Source organism: Strix aluco, chromosome 9 (assembly GCF_031877795.1).
Source record: "Strix aluco isolate bStrAlu1 chromosome 9, bStrAlu1.hap1, whole genome shotgun sequence".
NCBI lineage: Eukaryota > Metazoa > Chordata > Aves > Strigiformes > Strigidae > Strix > Strix aluco.
Window position 1 is genome coordinate 30,578,498 of NC_133939.1, and position 23,502 is coordinate 30,601,999.

Genomic DNA, 23,502 nt, shown 5'->3' on the forward strand with positions numbered 1-23,502 from the left:
ACAGAGGAAATACTTAAAGTGAGCAGACACTGAGAAAGAAGGCATTTTACCTCATAGTGTGTCAAAATGTCATTTTTATTTCATTATATGAAGCCAAACATAAGACAAGAAGTATGTGGTAATATCAGTCAAACCACCTGACATTAGCCATACTGATGACTAGTACTAATTCCAGAGGAAGCACTTAAGTAATTCCATTGAATTTAAAAGGATGAAAATTAACAGTGAGTGGTTTAGTCTGAAAATGAGTGTACCTGATTCACTGCAGTAATATGATTTGTTAAGCAACAGGAGAAAAAATCTAGTTGCTATGTCAGTCTAATGAATGTGTTAGTTAATTAGTTACTGAACTAAGCTGGAGAGGGGGCATGCCTATAGCTCTATGAACATCACTTTCACCATTTCTCCAGCTAATCCATCACGTGCTGCTTTTACACTGCTGCTGAGAGAAGGGGTTTCTATACTTTCCTGTCAACAACTTACACGTGCAATATGAAAGTCGCTTTTATCCATAGCCCTTTATTTGTTTGTGTGGAAATAGCAGTGTGTTTAGGCCAATCAGTTGAGCTGAGCAGCTTTTTTAGCCCAATTGCTACTTGTCATTTTTCAAAGTCATTCCTACCCTCCAGCCCTTTGAAGAAAAGCTTCTTTATTGAACATACATCTAGGCTTTGTGGCATTCACATGATTTCACAGACAGTTGTTCCATTTGTTTCAGCTGTATCACGTGAAAGGATTTTTTAACTGGAGAGATTAAACTGCATTCAGGATGTCAGATGACCATTGTCAACTGGAAGTCTGCACTTGGAAAATTAACATGCCTCAATTAGGAACATTTTGTTAACATGACTATTAGCAGTGTTTGTTTTCCAGGGTAGTTACCAGCTTCAGACCTCAGTGGTGGCTGGAGGATTTTACTTAAGAAAAAGCTGTTTCTAGCAAAGAAATGCACCTAACTCTCACTCTTCTCTTACTTAGCTGGATCTGTTCAGCCCAATTTTGCCATTTAATTATGAAAATGAATGTACCACCATTGTACCCAGTGGTGGTATAAGACCTTAATTGGGGTTTTTGTCACCCCTGTGAAGGGGTGACTATGAGCAGTACTTGGCTTTTTTAGTGCAGGGCATGTGAGCAAGATCTGTTTTGTTTTGTGAGTCATATCTATTTATTTTCTTATGTACATGCAGTTATCTAACATACTTCTGGTGCCAGGCTTTCTGCTGAAAGCAGCTAAGTCAAAACTCGGAGACATTTAGAGTGGAAAAGTTGTATCAGCAGTATAAATTTACCAGTAATTAAGAGAGGTGAAAAAAACAAAAGCAAGTTGGAAAATGAGCCCATATTCTCTGCCAGTAGTCCTGGCAATGTGTAAAGAAAAGGACATATGTTGCAATAACCTGATGTTCACCAGCTACTAAACTAAGAAAGAAATTGAAATAAATTGAAAAATGGCCAGTTGTTCATCTTCTCCCACCTCAGCCACTCTCCTGAATGTACACCATTCACCCGTGTCCCTTCTCGCTGTGCTGGAAAAGATAGCTCTCTAGTGCCAAAACCTGTAGACGAGTAATAGCTTCAGAGCAAATCCAGAGTAGTTTAAGGTTACACTTCATAAAGGAAAATTCTTCAGTATTCCTAGTGGCAACTTGCCAAATGCTTCCTTCCATCCTTAATTTTTGCCTCTTTTTTCTATTTCCTAAGTAAATTCAGTTGATCTAAGGAATAAGGATTTCCCCATTTTGAAAAATCTCATTGCCTCTTTCACATTCTGTTATAATTGATTCAAGACTATCTCAAAGTGTTTCCTGAGAGGAAACCTTTCTTTGGTTTCAGGCATCTTGGCTCCACTTCCCTGAAGTCTTTTAACAGCATTATATCTCTTGACAGGATACAGGTTTCTAATTGATTGCTTTGTGCGTTACTGTTGCAAGATAGCAAGTCTAAAAGCCATTTTCTGGCATTACTGCCTGTACTGAGGAGCTTTTTACAAAGGTTGGGTTCCTTGATTCCAATGACTGAACTCTGGCTACAAAAGTTGTTTTGATGTTCTCACTCTGCTTTTAGGGACATTATCCTATGTTTGAGAAGATAAAAATAGAACAAAACTGCTCAGTATTGTCAAGAAAAATGAAACTCGATATATCATGACTGAACAAAGCAGAAGTAAAATATGCTTCTATCTCACTAACCCTCACATGATCTCCAGCTTTTTGGCAGAGAGGTAACTAAGTGATGAAGATTAATGTTTCTTTAATTTCTCTGTTTTAAACTTTACTTGGAAATAGACGGGGCTTTCTTTTCAGAGTATGAAATCAACCCTGCTGTCTGAAGTCAGTGAAATTTTACACAAATGAAAATGAGAAGAGAGCTATAAGTTAGCTATGCATCCCTGAACCAGTTATAAAAAGCAACAAATAAGGTGCATATGAGTAGAATGAAAGTTAAAATTCTTAAATAGTGTCATAAGAGACACTGTAAAGCTTTGATTTTCTTTCTTTTATCATACCAGAACCTCCTTTCATACACAGTACATTCCTCTCTAATTCTGTTTGAACAATCACATTTGAAACCCGAACAAAATACAGATGTTAGGACAGATTTGAGAATGAGAATGCATAATGAAAATTCATTCATGTTGTCGTATTGTAGAACAGTCAGCTTATTCTGGGTACTGATTTTGAGCTTTAGTCAGTTCTGAGGCTTTCTAAATGAGTTATGATGGAGGAGAGGACCACAAATACCCTTGTCATGTGCTATGTCCTTGTCGTTAACAGGGCAGAAAGTTCATGCTTGTTAAGGTGCTGTGAGGTCTCTTGTGAGTGCAGCAGAAAGGTGTGACTTGACAGAGGTGAGAGAAAGTGTTTAATGCTTATCATTTAGTAAACTGAGCCTGAAATGTTTCTTTACAGAAACTGTGGCTGTGGCCATATTGTCTGTGTTTTCCTTGGTAGCAGTACAGGCATTCTCATGACAGCTCTGCCATTTGTTGTCTTCATTCTGAGTGGCACTAGCACATCCCATTTGCTGCCCTTGCTGTCCCAAGCCTTGTTTTCCTGTTGAAGCCAACGCCGTCTGATTCTGGACGGTAAGAATGGTGTACCTTCAGTCTGAGACTGCTGCTTGAGCTGCTGTGACTGTTCTGCACCTTGTTTTTGCGTTCCTGAACACTGGGGGACACTGCTTGCTTGACTCTTTCTAGCTGTGCTGCTGAACACAGAAGGCATATTGTTTCTCTTAAACTCAAGGACCTAAATTCATGTTTTATTCCTCCAGATGGTCCACAACTTCTAAAATTGGATTCAAAACAGGCAGAATTCTGCACAATATGATTTTAGTTTATTCTTTTTAATAAAATTAATGGGTCAAAGATAGAATTAAATAACGTTGCAGTGATGCATTGAAACCAATTGTGTCCAAAACCTCAGATCTTTTATGTGTAGGTTTGGCTCTTTTCCCCTCAGCTCACCTAAATCATTCATGCCACTACAAACTTTTTACTATGGTTGAACTGTGTATCCACAATATACAAATAGCCAAAACCAAAGTTGCAGGGAAGTGCATATGTGTATATAAAATAGCATTAAGTGTCACGAGCTGATGAACCTACCTAATTTGCAACAGATTATGGCTTGATTTTAGAAGAAAAAGAAAGGACATTTCTGCTTACCCTTACATAGTCTGCATAAAAGCAATGCATGACTGTCAGGAACAGCAAGGATTTCACCCTGCAAGAAGTGGGTAGTGAACAGAGAGTCTCTCCCTTGTAAGACCCAACTAGAAGACAAAAGATGCTCAAGAAACTGTGAGTTAAACTGGGAAATGCACCTAGGACTGCAGCTGGTACTGTCATGTTACCAAGGCTGGAGACCCGGGTGTCCCTATGGTTACTGAAGGGCCAAGATTTGAGGGTTTGGGAAGGTTCCTTTGTTTCAGGTCCTACACAGTTGTTTATTAGATCGCTCCTGCCAGCATATCATTTTTATTCAAACAGAAACTGAAAAATATGGAGTTTGCATGTAAATAAGCAGCTGGATTCCTATGTTTTATTCAAGATAAATGCTATTTTTAGATCAACAGTGATTCATTGCCCATGGCATTTGAGGGAAGCAAGGAAGTGGGTAATAGTGTGGCTTTTACTGATATGTGTTCTATTCAGTACTAAAAAGTGGAATGGCCTCTCATTTCATCAGCTAACTGCACATAATGTAAATTATATTTCTTAGATTTCTTCTCTGGAGTAAATGGCGGATTGTGTGAGAAATGTCAAAAATTAATCCGTGGAAACTTTTATCTCTGTGGTATATATAGGTCCACATTGACTTCTATTGTTCAAACATTATGGTGGATAAAAAATCAAATTGGACAAAGGCATAAATAGGAAACCATGGGGGGATGCTACTGATTATTCAGCATAAAAAATAAGACATCTCCCTTTCTTCTCAGTTGCTACCCTTCCTGCAGTTTGCATGACAATCCCTACCCACTGAATAAAGCAAGCAGTAGATTCGTGGATTTTGTAACCACTCTTTTTGGAAGCTTCTCGAATTGTTACGTGCCATTCCAGAATGAAGAAACTGAGGCATAAAATTGACAAATAAGAACTCTGTAGAGGAGCAGCTGTTAACACTCAGCTGATGTAGGAAATGATACCTTTTGTCTCCTTATCACAAAATTAATACCAACTCTGCAACTGTGTTTTGCTCACCCCGCAGAAAAAGAGCACCGTGATGCTAACGCAGACTGGCATCACTTGTGTTTTCTAGTGGGAGGTCATATTCCTGCAGCCTTAAGTGTAAATCCAGTATAAGCCTTTGCAGCTATGTTTTCCCAAGTGAGGATAACGCCTGCTTTCAAAAGATGGCTTTTGGGAATGAACAGCTGAATTTTTCCTTAATGCTTTTAAAGATTATGTTCAGAACAAGCTGATGAGCTTCACATAATTTTATCAAACTCTACCGGCTGAAAACTGAGTGTTTGTTAATAGATGGAGACTGCTGAGCCTAGTTTTGGTTGCAGAAGATCTGAAGAACATGCTTCTCGAAAAAAAGCACTATCATTCTTTGAAGAAAAACATCTCAGAATAGTTCGAAGCACCAGCTACTGAACAGTGCAGTAAATCCCGTGCTGGGAGGTACATTTCTGACTGAAGATGTGATATTCTAAGTGCCTCCGACACTGGAAGCAGTGAAGATGCCTCACAGCACGTAGACTAGCATCTCAGCACTGCGTGCAGATGCAGGGCAGGGCATGAAGGGCTCTCTTGGCATCTCCCTGTCAGACGAGCTGGAACATCCATCCCATTTAGCAGTTGTTAGAGGTGGCCAGTTTGGTCTGCCCTGCAGCTCCCTCTCCTCTCACACATCAGGCTATTGGCAGAAAGTTTCCAGGACTGACTCCCTTTGGCAGAAAGGTGCCAGTGTGAGTCGCTTTCTTACAGTAGAACCACAAAGCACCTGAGTAATTTTTTTTTCCTAGCAATACAAAGTCAGAACAGTGCTATTCTTTTGGTTTGGTTTGGTTTGTTTTTTTGCCAAAAACAACTTACCATAAACTGCAAATTAAGGAATTTATTTAAAATAAATATTTATTAGTGTAAATAATTGTTAATGTCAGCCAGCAACCAGCACTATGCAAAGCCAGGTACTGCAAAACCCCAGAGACATCCTTCTAGCTGTACTTTTCTGAATGGAATTTCTGTGTTAGTAAATGGGAGTATTCGTGCTCAGGACAACGCCAAAACAATGAAGGTGTTTAGGAGGCCTTACATCTGCTTTTCTCTTAGATACAAGAAGCGTATGTGTGTTGAACTCCTTTTTGGAGACATGCTTTACTAAGCATTATGATAATTTGACTTTTACAAATATTTGTATTCCAAGTGGGTGGAAGCCCTGGAATTCAGGAATATCTTAGTGGCCTATTGCTTACAAAACAGATAAGAAAAAACGAAGGAGTATGGGAAAATCAGTGGGGACAAAGTTAAGTAGAAGTAAAAAAGTGACCCTCCATATTATGCTTACAGTAATATAATCCCTCCTTAGTGTGTTTGTGGAGGTTTGGGGAGAGACTATGCAATTTTCTCCCATACAGCTTGTGAACAGATGAGGAAAGGAAAAAATAATCCATGATAATTACTTCAGTGTTTCCTATCCGCAATAGAAAGATAGTAAGTTTATTTTGGGTTTGGAGAATGCAGTTTTATATTTTATTTTTGGTTTTCTTTCCTAGGAAGACAGTAAATAAGTGAAGAGTCTTTCAGTTTTTCTTAGTATGTTGGGGAAATTTTTTTTTTTCTCATTTGCACTTTTCTGGGTAGTGAGGTGGAAGTGTACAGGCTGTAAGGATGGGAAGCATGACTGTGCAGCAGTTTCCTCACAATTTGCAGCTCTTAAGACAGCTGCTATCAAGGGAATAGTGTGAATTCCTCATTGATGTCAATCCTTTACGCATGTACATCATGCTGACGCATATGCCTTTCATTAAATAGACAAGATGGATCATTACTCTTCTAGCAAGCAAAGAGTTTTCTTTAAGCCCCAAGGTTGAAGACAAGTGTTTGTTCATTTTCACTACAGGCGTTCCTTCTGTTGTTTTAAGTGTAACTTGTTTTGCAGCTTCCAGTTGCTTTAGGAAAACATCTGCCGTTTTCTCTGACTTTGAAGAGACACTAGCTTTTATTCTTTCAGATTATGATATAATTGGTTCTTTTGTTTCTTTTTTGCTACTTGAATGTCTTGCTTCTCCTAAATATCTTCATAGCATTTATATAGACCAGTATTTATTGTCTGCTTGTGACTGCGTTATTGCACTTGCATTAAGTGGCTGACATACACCACAGTAAGTTGCTGCTCTGATCATACAGTTAAGCTTAATGTTTCACCAATATTGCAGTAAAACTTGCCCTTTTTTCTTATTGACATACTTGGTTTAGGGTAGTACAAGCTTATTGTCAATAAAATTAACACTTTTTTTTCCGATCCATAAAGCTTCTGAAATGACAACAGATAAATCTGTTTTGGCTACTCTGAAAATTCTATTTCTTCCATTGTAGGCAGGGAAGGAAGGAGGGCATGGGGTAATCTTACCCCAAAACTCCTGGCTGGGAAATGCTTGCAGTAATCAGACAATATAAAGGATCACATCCCAACACATTTTTTTCTGACCTTCATATTCTTTCCTGTTTTCTTTGCAAATCAGTGACAAATAATTACTCTCAGGGAAAGTTTTGGGAGTTAATTTGCTGTCTTTGGAATAATGGAAATTCAATTGAATCAACCATTTTTGATACATCTGCATAGAGCCAAAAGTTCAAGTCTGTTGCATGCTTTCTTGATGACACCTTTTCATTGCATGTGAAATGGGAGAATTTCCTTGTGTGTTTGGACAGAATCTCTGTACATGTAGATTATATGAAAATGTATCTCTGAAACTGCCTCATCTTTCCTGGCATCCCATTCATTCTAACTGCCTGTTAAATCTTACGCTTATTTTGGGCTGGCTTTCTCTGTCTGTACAACATTTATTCCATACCAATGAAAATAATAACTTTCCCTATTATTATTATTCTCTTCTAGAAGGGTAATTACTGACTCTGATCTCTTCAAGAATGGTATTAAAAGAAAAACCACTTTGACCTGCTTAAAACTATATAGTAATTCCGTTCAAATGATATAAGACTACTAAGAATGATATAAATACAGAGTTACCATGGGACTGACTGCGTGTCACCTGTACCTCACCTCTCCCCATGAGACAATTCCTCTCTAACTTCCTGCCTATTCTTTCCCAAAGGCAGGCCAGCAGAGGCAGTGATGATGAGCTTTACAGCTGTCGGTGCCAGGGAGGGACAGCTTTCCAGGGGCTGTGTCTGCATGTAGACTCTTGGTAGTATGAGCTTTGGTGTGTCCAAAGTATGTTCAAAGCTGTTGATCCAAAAAAGAAGAGAATGACTCTGGAAATTATACAGGAAGAGTTTCAAATGTACCTGTGATTTTTCAGTATTTATTTTGTGTATACAAAAGCAACAAACAAACTGGAACAGTATCTCCTCTGATGTCTTTTTCCCAGCAGATACTTTGCAGCACAGTATGCTCCTATCAAAAATATTGAAGAATTGCATTATTGACAGACTGCCTTATATGGTGGCACAAAATGAGCCCTAATTATCTCCTGCTTCTCCTGTAGTAAGGGATACACCATCTTACCCTAATATCTTTGACCTGCTGATATAATTTTTCTATATACTTAGACATCACATCACTTGTACCAATGCTATGTCTGAATAGCTTATATTTTTGAAGGCTTTATTGCAGTGTTTAAATCCCTCACCTCCCACACAGCGCCACAGCCCATCTTCATTATTTCTTCACCAGCTTCACTGAAAGGAATATGAAATTCTTACAGCAGCTCTTGAGTATATAAAGCTGTTAGGTCTTCTTATTTCCAAGTAACTCTTGACTTAGTGTTGAGTCCGAAAGGTACTGAGGAGTGTCTGCAAAGTGCTAAGCATTTGGGATGAGGCAAGGAGCAGAAGATCTGGAGAGTACACTCCAAAGTTCTAAGTACTTTCCTGTTGCTGGCAAATCACACTCCCGATACACTTTTCTATGCTTTTTTGTAGGGATGGTATGCAAATAGCAAATTCCCAGGGATTACAGTTACTAATAGCTAGCGATAAAGTCTTTTCTATCAATGACTGTTGAAGCTCAAACTGCAGCCCAGCACTTTTGCTGACTGTATTAGTGCAGCACAGAGCGCAACTTTATTTTAACCTGTTTGACCTTGAATTGCTACCTAAGAACAAGTATTAAATAATAAAAGTGGAGTACCTGTTAAAACACAATCTATGGTTTTGGTACTGGGAATGTGTTTGATGACTCAGAATAATTTCAGTGAAATTTGAGTGAGAAAATAGTGTGTGCATGGGCACTAAGCGGTGCCTTGCTCAGGCTTGAATAGTGCACAGCTTCTCAGCACTAAGATTGGCATGAAGTAATAGGTAAAAGAATGCCAATTAATTTGGGTTGGGAAAGGCCCTTCATCACCCCATCAGATGCTATCAGTATGTACTTCAGGACTGCTTCACTCTCTTATGAATAGGTTTACTGTGAATTTTTCTATCAGAAAATAAGTTGTGATTCTTAGAGATGTAATTATGTTGAGTAATCTGTGGGCAGCATAAAATCCAGTGGCAGGACTGGAGCTACTGTCATCCATTAATTTTGTACTTCATTAGATTGTTCTGCCAAGGAAGGAACCAGACATGCTATGTAAATGGCTGAATGCCGAATTTATACTCCACTGCACTGCGGATAGGCCAGAATGTAGTTATATTTTGCCGTGGTGTAATTCTGAAATAACTCCGACAGGTTCTCTGTGGTTATTCTGGATATGTGCTTAAGGTAGAATCTAACCCTGTATTTCCGCTTGATGCTGAGAGGGCTTCTCAGAGGCTATTCTCAGAAGGCTGTAGAAGTTATTCAGCCATTGGTGAAAATTTAATTTAATTCTGAGTTCTTTTGAGGTCCTTAGTTTGACTAAAGACCCCAGAATTAGACCCAACTTGCAGAGCTGCAACACTGTGCGTGAACTGTGCTCTCTCTGTGTCCTTTTATTAAAGAATTGGTCTTGTGAAGAAAAAAGGTAGTAGATGAAACAAAGCAGGTACTGTGTGTATTGTGTGATATTACATCCCTCTTGTGTCCTGCAGCTTTCTGACCTCATGGATTTGAAAATAATACTGGAACACCCTAAAAACAATTTTAGCCACTATTCTGTGTTTCCATCTCTTCCTCATTCATATAGATAAAACTTCTTTGCTAAAACACAGCTTGGTGTGCAATGAAGAGCACAAAATCTTTTTGGCAGGCATGTAAGCAAATGTTCAAACACCTGCACCCAACCACACATGAACACCAGGACCAATCCCTTTGCTGACTTTAATCACTGAGTTCTGCTGACTCCTGTGGATCCGTGCAGGTTGGTCAGACAGTTTCTTACTTTAGTTTAAATAAACCTAGCACGCTTTCTTTTAAGTACAAATCTGTCACTTGGTATGCCTTTCCTATACTGATGTAAGAGCTAAGTAGCATTATTCTAGTGTCTGTTCTGTTCTTAGTTCAACACTTCTGTAACATATGAATTTCCTTAGATTTATTTATGCTAAATGAAACATTTCTTCCTTTTGATTGAAAACTTGTATGTGTCTGTGTTAGAGCTCCCCCTGAAGTTCTGTTAAAAAGCTACTCAGCGTTTTTTAAGTTGGCTGAAAAAATTATGTAGATGTTCGTAAAAAATGGAGAACAGTTGTTCAGAAAGCCTGTTTCTCAAGTCCACTGTAACTGATAGAAAAGAATCTTGTTAGCTTTTAAGAAGATTTATGTTGTAAGGTTTCAACTGGCTTTTCTTGTAAGAGGAAATTGATTATAAATTCTGTGCTTAGGAGCAGCATGAGTTTAAGGAAAAACTGTTATGAAAAGAGAAGGCTTGCTTTATCTTAGAATTTCTGTTACTAATGCTTCCTGCTGTACATCATCTTCTGCTCTTCCATGTGTAAGATGAACTTACAATGTAGGGGAGTCTGCATTTGAGAGAAGGCTGGAAATTCAGGGTGAAAGTCACAGCCAGAGCAGCGGAGTTACCACAAGAGCCATGGTGGATCTGGGCAAAATACTTGGCTGTCAGAAGAAAAGTCACGTTTCCCAAACAAAATCAAGATTTTTCCATCACAGACTTTTTTCAGTGCATTGGAAAGCTAACTGAGGACTTGGTATTCTGCCAGGTAAGAGAAGCGGAGCTGCCTTGAAGCCCCTTAGATGAATAAAAGATGCAAGATCATGCCAACTGATGGCTTTAGCATACAAAGCACAGTCCTGCTTTTCCACTGTCTGCTCACGTGCAGACTATGATATGTTTACTTAATGCCTTTTCATAGGGTTCCTGTGGAATTAAGAGAGCAGTGCCTTCTAGTCCTTGCAGTTCATGGGTATTGTAATGAAGTGTGTACATGTAGCTGCGACAGGTTTCACGGCGTGCCTCGCAGGAGCTCGGGGCCCTGCTCTTACAGGCACCTTGTTGTATCTTTCACAAACGTACCGAGCCTTGTCTCAAAATCCACAAAGCTTTCTTGATTCCTGTGTTCTCTCATAGTGAATGGAAGACTGTTGTAGAGCTGCCAAGAACCAGAGGCTGCCTGGTTGCTGTAATAGTTACAAACCTTCTAACTTCTGACACAAATTTATATACAGTTTAATTCACTCGTTCACCCATGTGCTTCCATCATTTTTATCTTATACAGAAGTATTCAGCACTGTGTTCCTCTAATGTGCATTTTAGCAATCATACGTCTTTTCAGCCTTAATCTTGGTAGGCTTAGCAAACCAAGCCTCTGTAGTCGTGGTTCATAAAGTTGGCTTTCCGTGCACCTGGCCATCCCATTAGCCCTTCTGCATGTCTTCCCAGCGGAGCTGGTTGTTCTTGAACGAGGGTGATCAGAGCACTGCAGAGAGACAGTTGCCATGTTGCAGTAAAACCTCTTTGCCCATCCATCGTCTAAGTTACTTTGATTTAACCTGACTCTGGTAATGATTTGTCATTTCTTGGCAGTATGTCACATCATTAACATGGAGAGTAACCCTATCATCTCTCACCTGTCTTTGTCTCTTCTGAGGAATTCACATCCCTCTGGGCCTTCACTGAATTGCCACTGTAGTTTGTGCTCTTTCTATTATCCCTGCAGTACTCATTTCAGAACTTTGCACAAATCTAGTTTTTATTTGTTCAGTTCTTAGCATTTGCCTTGTCATTGCTGATGCTCTATGGATATTGAGCACCTGGATATGTTTTTGACATATTCTCTGTCAGAGGAATTCAGTCATCTTTTTTGCCCATTCTCAGAGCTGAATCATAGATTTGTTATTTGGTCAGAATTCTTGATAGTCTCAAAGTGACATCTGTTCAGGATCGAGTCTTTAGAGCAAGGTGTTGCTAAATTTCTCACATGGGGTGTCTCCATCGGTGTCTGAAGTACATGCTGACCTGCAGTACCCCAGTCAGCGACCGAGACAGTCCCCTGTGAAAAGTCAGCACAGGAAAGTTTTTGAGATATTGGAGCCCAGATGTGTTTTGTTTTGGCAACTCAATCAATGACAGCTGGGACAGACCATTTTTTGTGGGAGTTTTTGTCTCAAGATGATCTCTGCTCATCTGACAGAATATGTTTTATTTATGAAACATTAATTAGGCTCTCTTCCTAATGAGGTTCAAATATGCTGACAAATAGGGCATGTTAATGTGAATATACAGTGTCACAGTGCAAGAATTATGAAATTAGTAGCTGTGCATTTTTGTCAGTAATAACCCTATTCTTATACATCTCGTAGCTGGATTGAAAGGATACCTTGCTGCTCATTCTAGTCATAAACTATGATTTGTTTAATATCAAATTAATAATAAATTTGAATAAAGTTAAAACAATTTTTAAAATAGGTTCTCCACAATTCCCAGAATACTGTAAGGGTGATATTTTTCCAGAACAATTTAGGTCATTTGTGAGATCCTAGAATATCCTTGCAAAGTACAGAAAACTCTATGTAAATCACAGTTAAAGTACCATCACTCTTTAAGAACTAGTAGTATTATGATAATGCCTCAACTGAAAAAAACCCAGAATACTAAAGCAAATACAACTGAATTTCTTCTAATAAATGCTATAAAAGTAGGCTTTCCTATTTTCCATTTCCAAAGGAAAGCTTGTTCTCAGTTGTCAAGTATCAGCTGATGATTTCATATGTATGCAGTGTACCAAAGTATTTGTAAATTCACCTCACTGGTAAGGGATGCTACTTTTGTATCATATGGCTTGCTTCTGGTTTTTAAACCAAACGTTAATGGATATAAGTTTACTTCTGTTGTACTGGAAACACTTTGGGGAATTATGTTTACACTAGGTTAAAGGATTTGTGGTTTCTTTGCACTGAGCTGAGGAGCGGGACAGGGCAGAATTATCAGCTTTTGACGACCAGCTGCTTCAGTTACGGGCTCAGTTAGCGGCTCAGGTTTGGTCACTTGGATGTGCAAGTAACAGATTGCGGTGCTTAGAGTGTACTTTTGCTGACCTCCCCCCACCAGACAGAAGTGTTACATAGTTCTTGCTGCTTTTTTGCTCCCAAGAGACTGATACCTAAAAGTTTGTCTACTGTGGATATTTTAGAGAGATCATGACCGATGTTTTTAATTCTGTGCATTTTAACATTCTGTGTATTTTAGCTTAGATGAATTACATTTGCTGATGTGATCTTACTCAATGGCGTCATCTAGCATCGGTGATCTCACACAAATTATCAGTATGAACTGGATTATTGCTGTAGCTGATGCTGGTTGTTACTTAAATTTGAAAAACTCCCAACAGCACCAATACTATTACCTACAGAACATGATGAGGCTGCAGATTTTCTTAGAGATCCTGTGCTCTGGTTTTGGCTGGTGTCTGTGGATGGTGTGGTGGGGGGAGTTGGCTTTAGCTCCTCATCCTCTTGAGTCTTTAGTGACTTTACAGCATGCTCTAAAGAATAACTTGGAAGCAGCTGTGCAAATTCTGCTCGGCATCTGCTATGTGGAGGAAGCTGGCAGCATTCCTTGCCTACTCCTGCCCATTACAATACTTCACATGGCACTTGGCCAGCTGGACTGGCTATCTGAAGAGACCTTTTATGTAGAAAGAACAGCCAAAATTTGCATCACTTTATGTGTGTACACGTGTATGCCCCCTTCCCTCTGTCTCATTTGTAGACTTTTCAAGCCCATGTGTGCTGCATGCATACCCAAGAATAAGCAGTTCAGTTGTATCAGCTTTTTCAAAAAACTTCAATTTTTTTATAATTGCAGTTTGCCAGTTCACTGAAATTTAAAGATTTCATGAAACTGTATAAATTCTGGTGAAAGATCACTGCAATACACAACAAGATTTCACTGAAATCCTGTGTTCCAGGCACATTTCCATTGAAACTTGTTATTGCCTGGTATGTATCCCATGCGTTAGCATCCCGTCTGGCCTGCTGATAAAGAACCAAAATTTAGGAGATCTGGCAGCAGCATTTCCCCAGCGCTTGAGTCTTCTGATGCTGGGCAGACCAGCAAATTTCCCTGACTAGAGAACAGGCACTCTGTTTTGTGAAGAATTTCAAACTACTTTTCTCCTATCTGAATTAAACACGCACACACACAATTTGGAAATTTTAAAACCATCCATGAAATCCGCATCAGTTATAATCCAGCTGGAATCAAAACCATTGCGCACACGAGACCCTTCCAGAGGAGGTTTCTCTTGCGGAGGGTTTGGTGGTAGACTTCATAGCCATTAACAGAGCCTCCACTGTTAGGGGGCTTGCACCTTAAAATAGGCACATCTCCCATTTTGGGATCAATTACAATAGCTCGGTGTTGGCTGTGTTATACATGGCAATAGATGAGGGTTTACAGTGACAGAAACCATTGATAATTTTTTTGTTTTGTTATTAAATGTAAAATTCAAGAGTATCCTGAAAATACCCCACAAAATCCCCCTTCCAATGCATGATTAGCAGAGTAGGTGTCCCTTAGACAGCTTAATGGCTATTGTTGTATTCCATTTTTTAAAATTATTTTTCAAGAAGTTTCAAATTATAGATAAATAATAAAACTTATGTCCTGTTTTTTTCGTACTCATCTTTTTTTTAACTTTCTTCAAATCTGAGATTGTCTTAGTTAGCCCAGATACCTCAGTACGCTCTGTGTTGTTGACCACAGCCGGGGGATTTTTTTTTTTCATCGAAATTTCAATAAGCAGGTAACAAACAACGGATTGAATAATTCTCTACTACTGTGAACAGACATCTGATCTTTGTAAAATATTTTCTGGATATTTTTTCTGATCTTGAAAAGCATTTAGAAATGATTGAACTTCATGTGCATACCCAGTTCTGATGAAAGCATTGTCAAACCTCCTGACTTTCCTAGCCTGTAGTCCTTGATGGGGGGAGCTAGGCATGCTTCCCCAGCACACGAGTGTTGGCATTCAACAAACCAACCTACACATTTTGTTGAGTAAACTGGAGATGCGTGTCATCTGTACTCCCAAGCTGGCTTTGCCGTGATGGAAGGGCTTTGCATGTTATGTTACAGTGTGAAAATCTAGACATTTCATTAAAAATCTGCATGATACGCATGCTAAATGTCTTTAGGCAACTTCATAGCTGTTGTTCTGCTGCAGACTCACTGACGTTTTTGCGTTTTGCTTGTCAAATTGCCTCATTGTGTGGAGAATGCACCCAGTCAGCAGATGGGGTTCTGTGCTCTTACTGATACGAAACAGGACAATATTTTCAGTGTAAGCTGTTTTTCCGAGTAAAATTGTTGTTATGTAAGTTCTTGGGAAGTACCTGATTTCCATGATAAGAATCAACTCTGCTTTTAAATATCAAACAGAAATGTAAAAAGGGAATAGAAGGTAGGTAAATCCCAAAAGTGTGTGTGGTAATACTACCGTGTTCCTCATGGGTGTTGCACCTTGCCATGTCCTGTTGTTACTGTCTTCTGTAGGTGAAACTCCTCAGATAGTCTGTATCACACCTGAAGTGTTAAGATCTTAGGAATCCTATTTTTGACTCATTTTGCCAATAAGAACATTTGGGGATATAACTGCCATGAGTTTTTTGTTTCTTTAAATTTTCTTGTGAAAAGTCAGTAACTGTATAATAAAATGATAGTTTTCATTGATAAACTGTTTTCCTCAGCAGAGTTGTCTTGGGTACATGTCAGTGTGTTTTAAATAACAGTATGATTTACTGTGGTAGGTGTCTAAAATGCTTTTCACAAAACCATTTTTGTTCTCACAGAGAAAGGCTCAAATTTGTATGTATTAAAATAATTTAATTTTTTAGGCTTAATTTCTTAGTTTCATCATTTCTTAGTTGGAGAGGTGATCAGCACACAGAAATCAGCGCATTCAAATAGAGATGTAGCTTTTGAAACTGTGATGTAACATAAATTTGTAAAATGTGTGCTATAGGTCATACGTACCTGGTTGTAGCCTCTTACCATTTGCAGAAGATAGGGCTTTTATTTTTATTTCTTGCATTTTCAGGTGCAAACACCTGTTTAATGACCCATAGATTTATGTACACTTTGATTCAAAAATCATCTGCCTTTTCTGATGGTACTTGTTATGTTTGTTTGCTCCTAAAATCCTTTCATTAGATCACCATTGTCTACCCCACAGCTCCAGCCTCTTGCCCTGTGTTGTCTGGTTTACCTTCCTCCTCATCTTGCTTGACCGAACTGTTCACCTCCAGTGCCTCTATCGCTGTTCTGTACTGGCTGACCAGTGTCCTGGAGCCCTAAAGTCTTGTCTCACATATTTTTCTCTTTTTTCCCCACTCTTCTCTCCTCTCTCTCCCTCCCTCCTCCTCTTCCCTCCTTGCAAGGTAGACAGTGTAGACAGAAGCAAACTCTGCATACAGGATGATTTGTGCAGTTGATGTCTTAAGACATTTTCTTAGGACCTTTGCTTCCGAAGAACTTCTTTTCTCCCTTATCCTTAAACCTGCCTCTCTGTCCATTTTCCTGCTTCTATAAGAGTGATATAAACCTCACCTTTTTGCAGAGAGTAGTGTGGAAAAGTACTATATAACCTTGTTTTTCTGCTTCTATAATATTGACGTAAACCTCATTTTTCTGTAGGGAGTAGCATGGAAAACTACTGTGTAACCTTCAGAACATGTTATTATTTCCAAGTGACTCACTTTTCCCGCTCGTTCTCTAATTCTTCTTTTCTGTGCCCATCCTTTGTTTGTTATGTTTTCCTAACACTTCCCTGAATCCACACCTGTCCTAAAATCTTCTGTGGTCATTTCAGTAGAATGGAGACATAGTAAATAATTTTTCTTGATGACTGTTAGTTCTCTCTTTTGTGTAACACAATCTGTATAATGAAGATTTGTTAGATTTTACTACCTGTGAAAGCGCCCAGACTTTTCTCCCCAGAACCCATACATTATTGTTCCGGATCTCATCCATCAGGTCTGGATTCAGCCCATGTAACTTTAGGTACCTAATTAGGTGCCTAAATTAAGACTTGGGATCTCCTTGTATTTTGAGTGGAGAGACAGGAACAGAGTAGAAAACAAGTTATTTGGGTAAATGCATTCTGACCTCTGAAGTTACACAGGATTAATTTTAGTCCTGTATTTGAGGTTTTTCATGGTTTAAATAAAGTGGAAATCACTTGCCATTTTCAGATGATTATTGTGCTGCTGCTGTTTTCCAGTTACTGATCAGATGATCAGCTATATTCTATTGTGTAGAACTGTGGTGTTACTCTTTCAGACTGTTGCATTAGTGCTTTTTTCTCCAAGCTGGACACTGCCAGCGCGCTCGGTCCCTCCTGCTCTCTCAGGTGCTCCAGCCCCTCTGGGGCCCTGGGCTGCACCTGCTCCAGTAAGCCTGTATCTCTCTTGCACTGGGGAGCCCAGTGCTGGACCCAGCACCCCAGATGTGTCTCCCCAGTGCCGGCGTGAAGGGGAAGGATCACCTCCCTTCACCTGCTGGCAGTGCCTTTCGTAACACACCCAGGCTGCTGTTGGCCGCCTTTGCCATGGAGGGTGCAGTGCTGGCTCATGGTCAGCTCGTGGTCCACTAGGACCCCAGTGTCCTTCTCTGCAGAGCTGCTTTCCAGCTGGTCAGCCGCAGGTGTGTACCGTGCCTGGGCTTATTCCCTCCCAGATGCAGGACATTGCATTTTCCCTTGTTGAACACCATGAGGTTGCTCAGTACTTCAGCCTGTCAAGGTCTGTTTTAGTGGTGGCACACCCACCCAGTGTATCAAGCACTTCTCCCAGTTTTGTATCGCCTGTGAACTTCCTGAGGGTGTAGTCTGTTCTGGGGTCTAGGTGGTTAATGAAGAGTTTAAACAGTATTTACACCGGTATTGACCCCCCGGAGTACACCACTAGTGAGGTGCCTCCAACCGGACTTCATGCCGCTGATCACAACCCCCTTGGTCCAGCCGTTCAGCCAACTTTCAGCCCACCATGCTGGTCACGTGCCTCACGTGTACTTTGTCAGGTTGCTTATGAGGGTGATACGGGAGGCAGTGTCAGAAGTCGAGGTAAGCAGCATCCACAGCTCTCCCCTCATCCTCCAAGCCAGTCGCCTCGCTGCGGAAGGCTTTCAGGTTGATCAGGCATGATTTCCCCTTGGAGAAGCCATGGTGTCTGCTCCTGGTCCTGCTTGTCCTTCCTGTGGTTCAGAATTGGTTTTAGAAAGATTTTGTCTGTTACCTCCCAAGGGGTTGAGGTGAGGGACTAAACTCAGTATTGCCTTCCCTGACGATAAAGCAAATTTTGTTTGCTACACAACAAAAATTCCTAATAGATATATTTCCTGTTCATAGATTTCAGAGTGGTTGTTTCATGAGTTTTGTTTTTTTCTGCCATAAAAATAATTAGATATGAATGATCTAAAATATTTAAAAGCAGCAATTTGCAAGGAAGACTAATTGCTAAATGTTGAATTTTAACATTTTCTTTCTGCATTTTTAAGTGGTTTGGAAAGATTAAAAATTCATAAAGTGAAACCAAAATGAGTGAAAATGTATTATGATATATTGCTTTGAATAGCAGAGCTCTAAGAAAGCTGAGTTATTAATACAGCTATTCTGTCTTCACTCCATAAAATCCTAATGAAGCTTGAATGACGTGACTGAGTTTTATTAGTTACTTATAGAAGCAACATTTCATTCAGATCAATAGGCTTAGTCTGTTCTCCAGTATGACAGGAACAAAAGCAATCATAGCTCATATTCACTTTTATGTTCAAATTAATGAATGTCCGGGATGCTATTCGCAAAATTGTAGGTTTTGAAAACTGTAACAAATGTTTAGAGATTCAATGCATGCAACTACCATTAGAATTGGGTAGTGAGGTGGTATCGAAACAACCAGTTGGTTTCTCAAAGCTGGTTTAGATTACTGGAAATCTTGTTTTAATGTGTCTCATTTTCTGTTTTTATAAAGATAGTCTTTATTTATTCAGAACAATTTTCTTGCAGAGATTTATTTGCAGAAAATGCATGCCATAAAAAATAAGTAGTTTATAAATCCACCTGTCTTGCCAAAAATTTGTTTTGGAACATTTTAAAAAGAGAAAGTTCTTAAAACTCAACTATACAAGGGCTGTCCTGGGTAGTGTCCACAATTCTAAGAGTTCCTTTATATAAAATCTTTCAAAAGGAAACTTCTGACACTTCCCTCATCTCACATTTCATCCATGTCTTTTCATTTGCTTTTTCAAGAAAAGAATAAAAGAAATCTAAGGTACTGGTTTCTTGCTTAGCCTGTATAATTCAATTCTCTTTCTCTAGCTGTGATCTTTAGGCTGGAAGAGGATTCTGCCCACTGCCCTGTTTCACTGCTTAGTTCAAGCTGGCCACCAGCCGCTGCTGGAGTAGTGCCCTCCCAATATAAGAGGAACCATTGGAAAACAACATTTTTCTTGCAGGAGCACTGCAATAGATCATATTTTTGTGTAAGTCTCTAGCAGTGTTTCGATTTGTTGCTTTTCTTTTTTCTTTTGGTTTTTAGATTTTCTCGTTATTTGCCCTTACAACATAAAACAGGCAGGCAAATAAAAAGGAATGCCAAATTCATTATTTCATTAAAAATCTGGTTTTTGCAAGGCCTTCCCTACTACTTAATAACCACTGAAATTGGCCTAGTGTTTTTTTAGACAGAATTTAATAACTCACTGTTATTATTTTTATTGTATTAGGGATAAAATACAGAAGCTTTTGATTTTATGGAATTACCTGTAGCTCTTCTGCAGCTTTTATAGGTTCACACTACAGTTTCAGATGAAGCTTAGTAGGTAGTAGTATATCTGAACAACCTCTCTTTTTTCTGTTTTCTACTTTTTTAAGTGCACATTTGGAAAAAGGGGAAGAGAATGAAACTGCTCACTGATGCACAGAGCATATGGTCAATTTTTGTTTGGCAACTGGACAAACAACACAGCTGCTCTGAAATAAAATTTTTCAGATATACTTCTATAGGAGTTTCCCATTAGACATTACTAGAAACATTTCAAATTTCTTTCTGGAGTTTCTGTATACATTCAACTTAGTATAATTTTCTGTTGGTGAACATAATGAGGGATTTTATTTTGATTTTTAAATCTGATAATTTTGAGCAAGATGGAAGCAGATGCTGGTTCTTGTAAAGTAGCTAGGGTATTTATTTCTTGATTTTATATTATATTGGGCTGGACTAAAAACAAATAAATGAAGTAGGGTCCACCTTGTAGTAGCATATTGTGGAATCCCAATAAATGAAACTTTTTTAAAATTTTCTTTCCCCTGTTGGTCATCTGGTCAGTGCACTTGGTTTGTCACAGTTTTTCTAAGATTGAGAAATTTAGTTATCTGGGAAAATAAGGAGGTGATTGGTGACAGCCAACATGGCTTCGCTAAGGGCAAATTGTGCCTGACGAATTTGGTGGCCTTCTACGACGGGGTTACAGTGCTGGTGGGTAAGGGAAGAGCAATTGACATCACCTACCTGAACTTGTGCAAAGCATTTGACCGTGTCCCACGTGACATCCTTGTCTTTAAATTGGAGAGACGTGGATCTGACGGATGGACCACTGGGTGGATAAGGGATTGGCTGGATGGTCTCACTCAAAGAGTTGTGGTCAGTGGCTCGATGTCCAGGTGGAGACCAGTGACGAGTGTGTTCCTCAGGGGTCAGTGTTGGGGCTGGCGCTGTTCAACATCTTTGTTGGTGACATAGACAGTGGGATCAAGGCACCCTCAGCAAGTTTGCTGATGACACCGAGCTGTGTGGTGTGGCCAATGTGCTGGAGGGAAGGGATGGCATCCAGAGGGACCTGGGCAGGCTGGAGAGGTGGGACATGCAAACCTCATGAAGCTCAACAAGGGCAAGTGCAAGGTCCTGCACATGGGTCGGTGCAATCCCAAGCACAAATCCAGGCTGGGCGAGGAGTGGATGGAGAGCAGCCCCCAAGGACCTGGGGGATGGAAAACTGCCTGTGAGCCAGCAATGTGCACTGGCAGCCCAGAAGGCCACCCGTGTGCTGGGCTGCACCCAGAGCAGTGTGGGCAGCAGGGTGAGGGGGGGGATTCTCCCCCTCTGCTCCGCTCTCAGGAGACCCCCCTGCAGTGCTGGGTCCAGCTCTGGGGGCACCAATATCAGAAGGACACAGACTTGCTCGAGTGGGGCCAGAGGAGGCCACGAAGATGCTCGGGGGGCTGGAGCACCCCCGCTGTGAGGACAGGCTGAGAGAGTTGGGGGGGTTCAGCTGGAGAAGAGAAGGCTCTGGGGAGACCTTAGAGCAGCCTCCCAGGACTCTCTTGATCAGGGAGGGTAGGGACAGGATGAGGAGTAACGGTTTTAAACTGACAGAGGGGAGATTTAGATGAGATCTAAGGAGGAAATTCTCCCCTGTGAGGGTGGTGAGGCCCTGGCACAGGTTGCCCAGAGAAGCTGTGGCTGCCCCCTCCCTGGAAGGGTTCAAGGCCGGGTTGGACAGGGCTTTGGGCAACCTGGGCTAGTGGAAGGTGGCCCTGCTGGTGGCAGGGGGTTGGGACTGGATGGGCTTTGAGGTCCCTTCCTACCCAAACCTGTGATTCTATCCTGTCTGAGATTATGGACTGTCCATCAGATAAGTGAGTGCATCAAGGAGCTGTTTATCGGGTATTCTGCCAAGAGTACATGCAATTTTTAAGTACTCCAGACAGTTTTGTTTTTCAGCAAAGAGGTTGTAGTTCTGTGCTGCTGAATGTTGACACAAAAAGGTCAAATGCTGTGGCTCCAACCCAGCAGCATGTGTAGGTAATATACACAGGAGAGCTATGGAAGGTAAAGTTACAGGGATAAAGTATAAATGTGCAGTGCAGATGGTCTTTCAGGACAAGATAATGCTAAACAGTGTGTTTGCTAAAGACCACCGTCAGGTATTCTGATGCTGAATCATTTTACTGTATTGTCTGCATCTCAGTTGTATGTTCAAGACCTGGGCCGTTTCCTTTGTAGCCATGAATGTTAGAAATGCCACCTTTTTTTCTTTTAGTAGAGAATTAGACTGGAGGACAGCCACCATAAGTTTGCTGCTGCCTGTCATCTGGGCTCCATCAGACAGTTTCTCCTGCTGTGTCTTGCTCCCATGAAAGAACACCCAGGCGGGACGAGTGTGCAGACTCCACGGGGTGAATGGGCTGGTTAAGGTGTGCTGGGGGATGTGGTGGCTTCAGGACGGTTACAGGATCCCTGTATTACTAACACTGATACTCAAAGGGAGATTAACGTGTCCACTTCACTGAAGCCTCTCTATCTCTTGCCACAGGTAGAGATGAAGGATGTGAATGTTCACAAGGGATTCAATAAATCCCTTGGTGGTGGAGAGCAGTATTCCACAGGTGACTGTAAAGCTTCAGAGACTAGTGGCAAATCATACTAGATGTGCAAGGAGGAGCAAAACGCCTGAGGCCTCTGAAGAGGTTGTTGTAGATTAATAAATGGGACATGTTTTTTTTCTTTGGAACCCAGGTCTCATCCTGTTTGCAGTATAATTAGCTTCTTTTTTAATATAAGAAAATGAGACATAAAGTAATTCTGTGCCTGATACAGCAGCTCTTGCCACTACATTTTGAACTTGCTGTATATTTTATATTCAGGTACAGGCAACACGCTCCAAGAAAAATAATTGGATCCTTAAAAATGTGAGTACGTAAAAAGTACAGAGTAAATGCATTTACTTTTGGCTGAAATTCTGGACAGCACAGTACTTGATCCAAGGGAATGAGAAGGCTATTATCATCCATTATCTTTTTGTGCTTAAAGGCAAATTTTTCTAAGTGCTTTTCCCCTGTATGAATGCTGATACTTTCAGCAAAAACATGGATTTGATCACCTCATGTTCTTAAACGTAGGATAGGCTACAAACCACTCATGGACAGTGGTTTCTGTCAGGCAGAGCAATTTTAAGATGAAAGGTTGTTAGGAGTAAACAAAGAGTTTATGAGGAATGGTGAAAGGGATTATTTACAAGAAAGTACTAGGTCTTGGAGTTCAGAAACTTTAGGGATAAAAGATAATTGCAGAAGCCAGGCTGAGTTGGGTCTGGCAAAAGAAATGAAAAGAACTACTATGAGAGTCCCTAGTCACGTAAATGAGAAGAGCAATATGGCAGAAGTGAGGCCATGACGCAGCAAATACTGAAGATAACTAACTAAATGCTTTTGTGATATTGAATGTAGGGACAGAACAATGGCAGAACAGAAATGCAGTTGGAGAGAGCACTTTGATCTGGATAATAGGCTATAACCTGTTATAAATCTAATTCTAGGGGATTTGTCCAGAACTTGTGCCATCAACGTTAAGAATAATGTAGCATACCAAGCCACGGATTACCTGCTCTGTCACTACCAGTATCAATCATCTGATAGGTCAATAG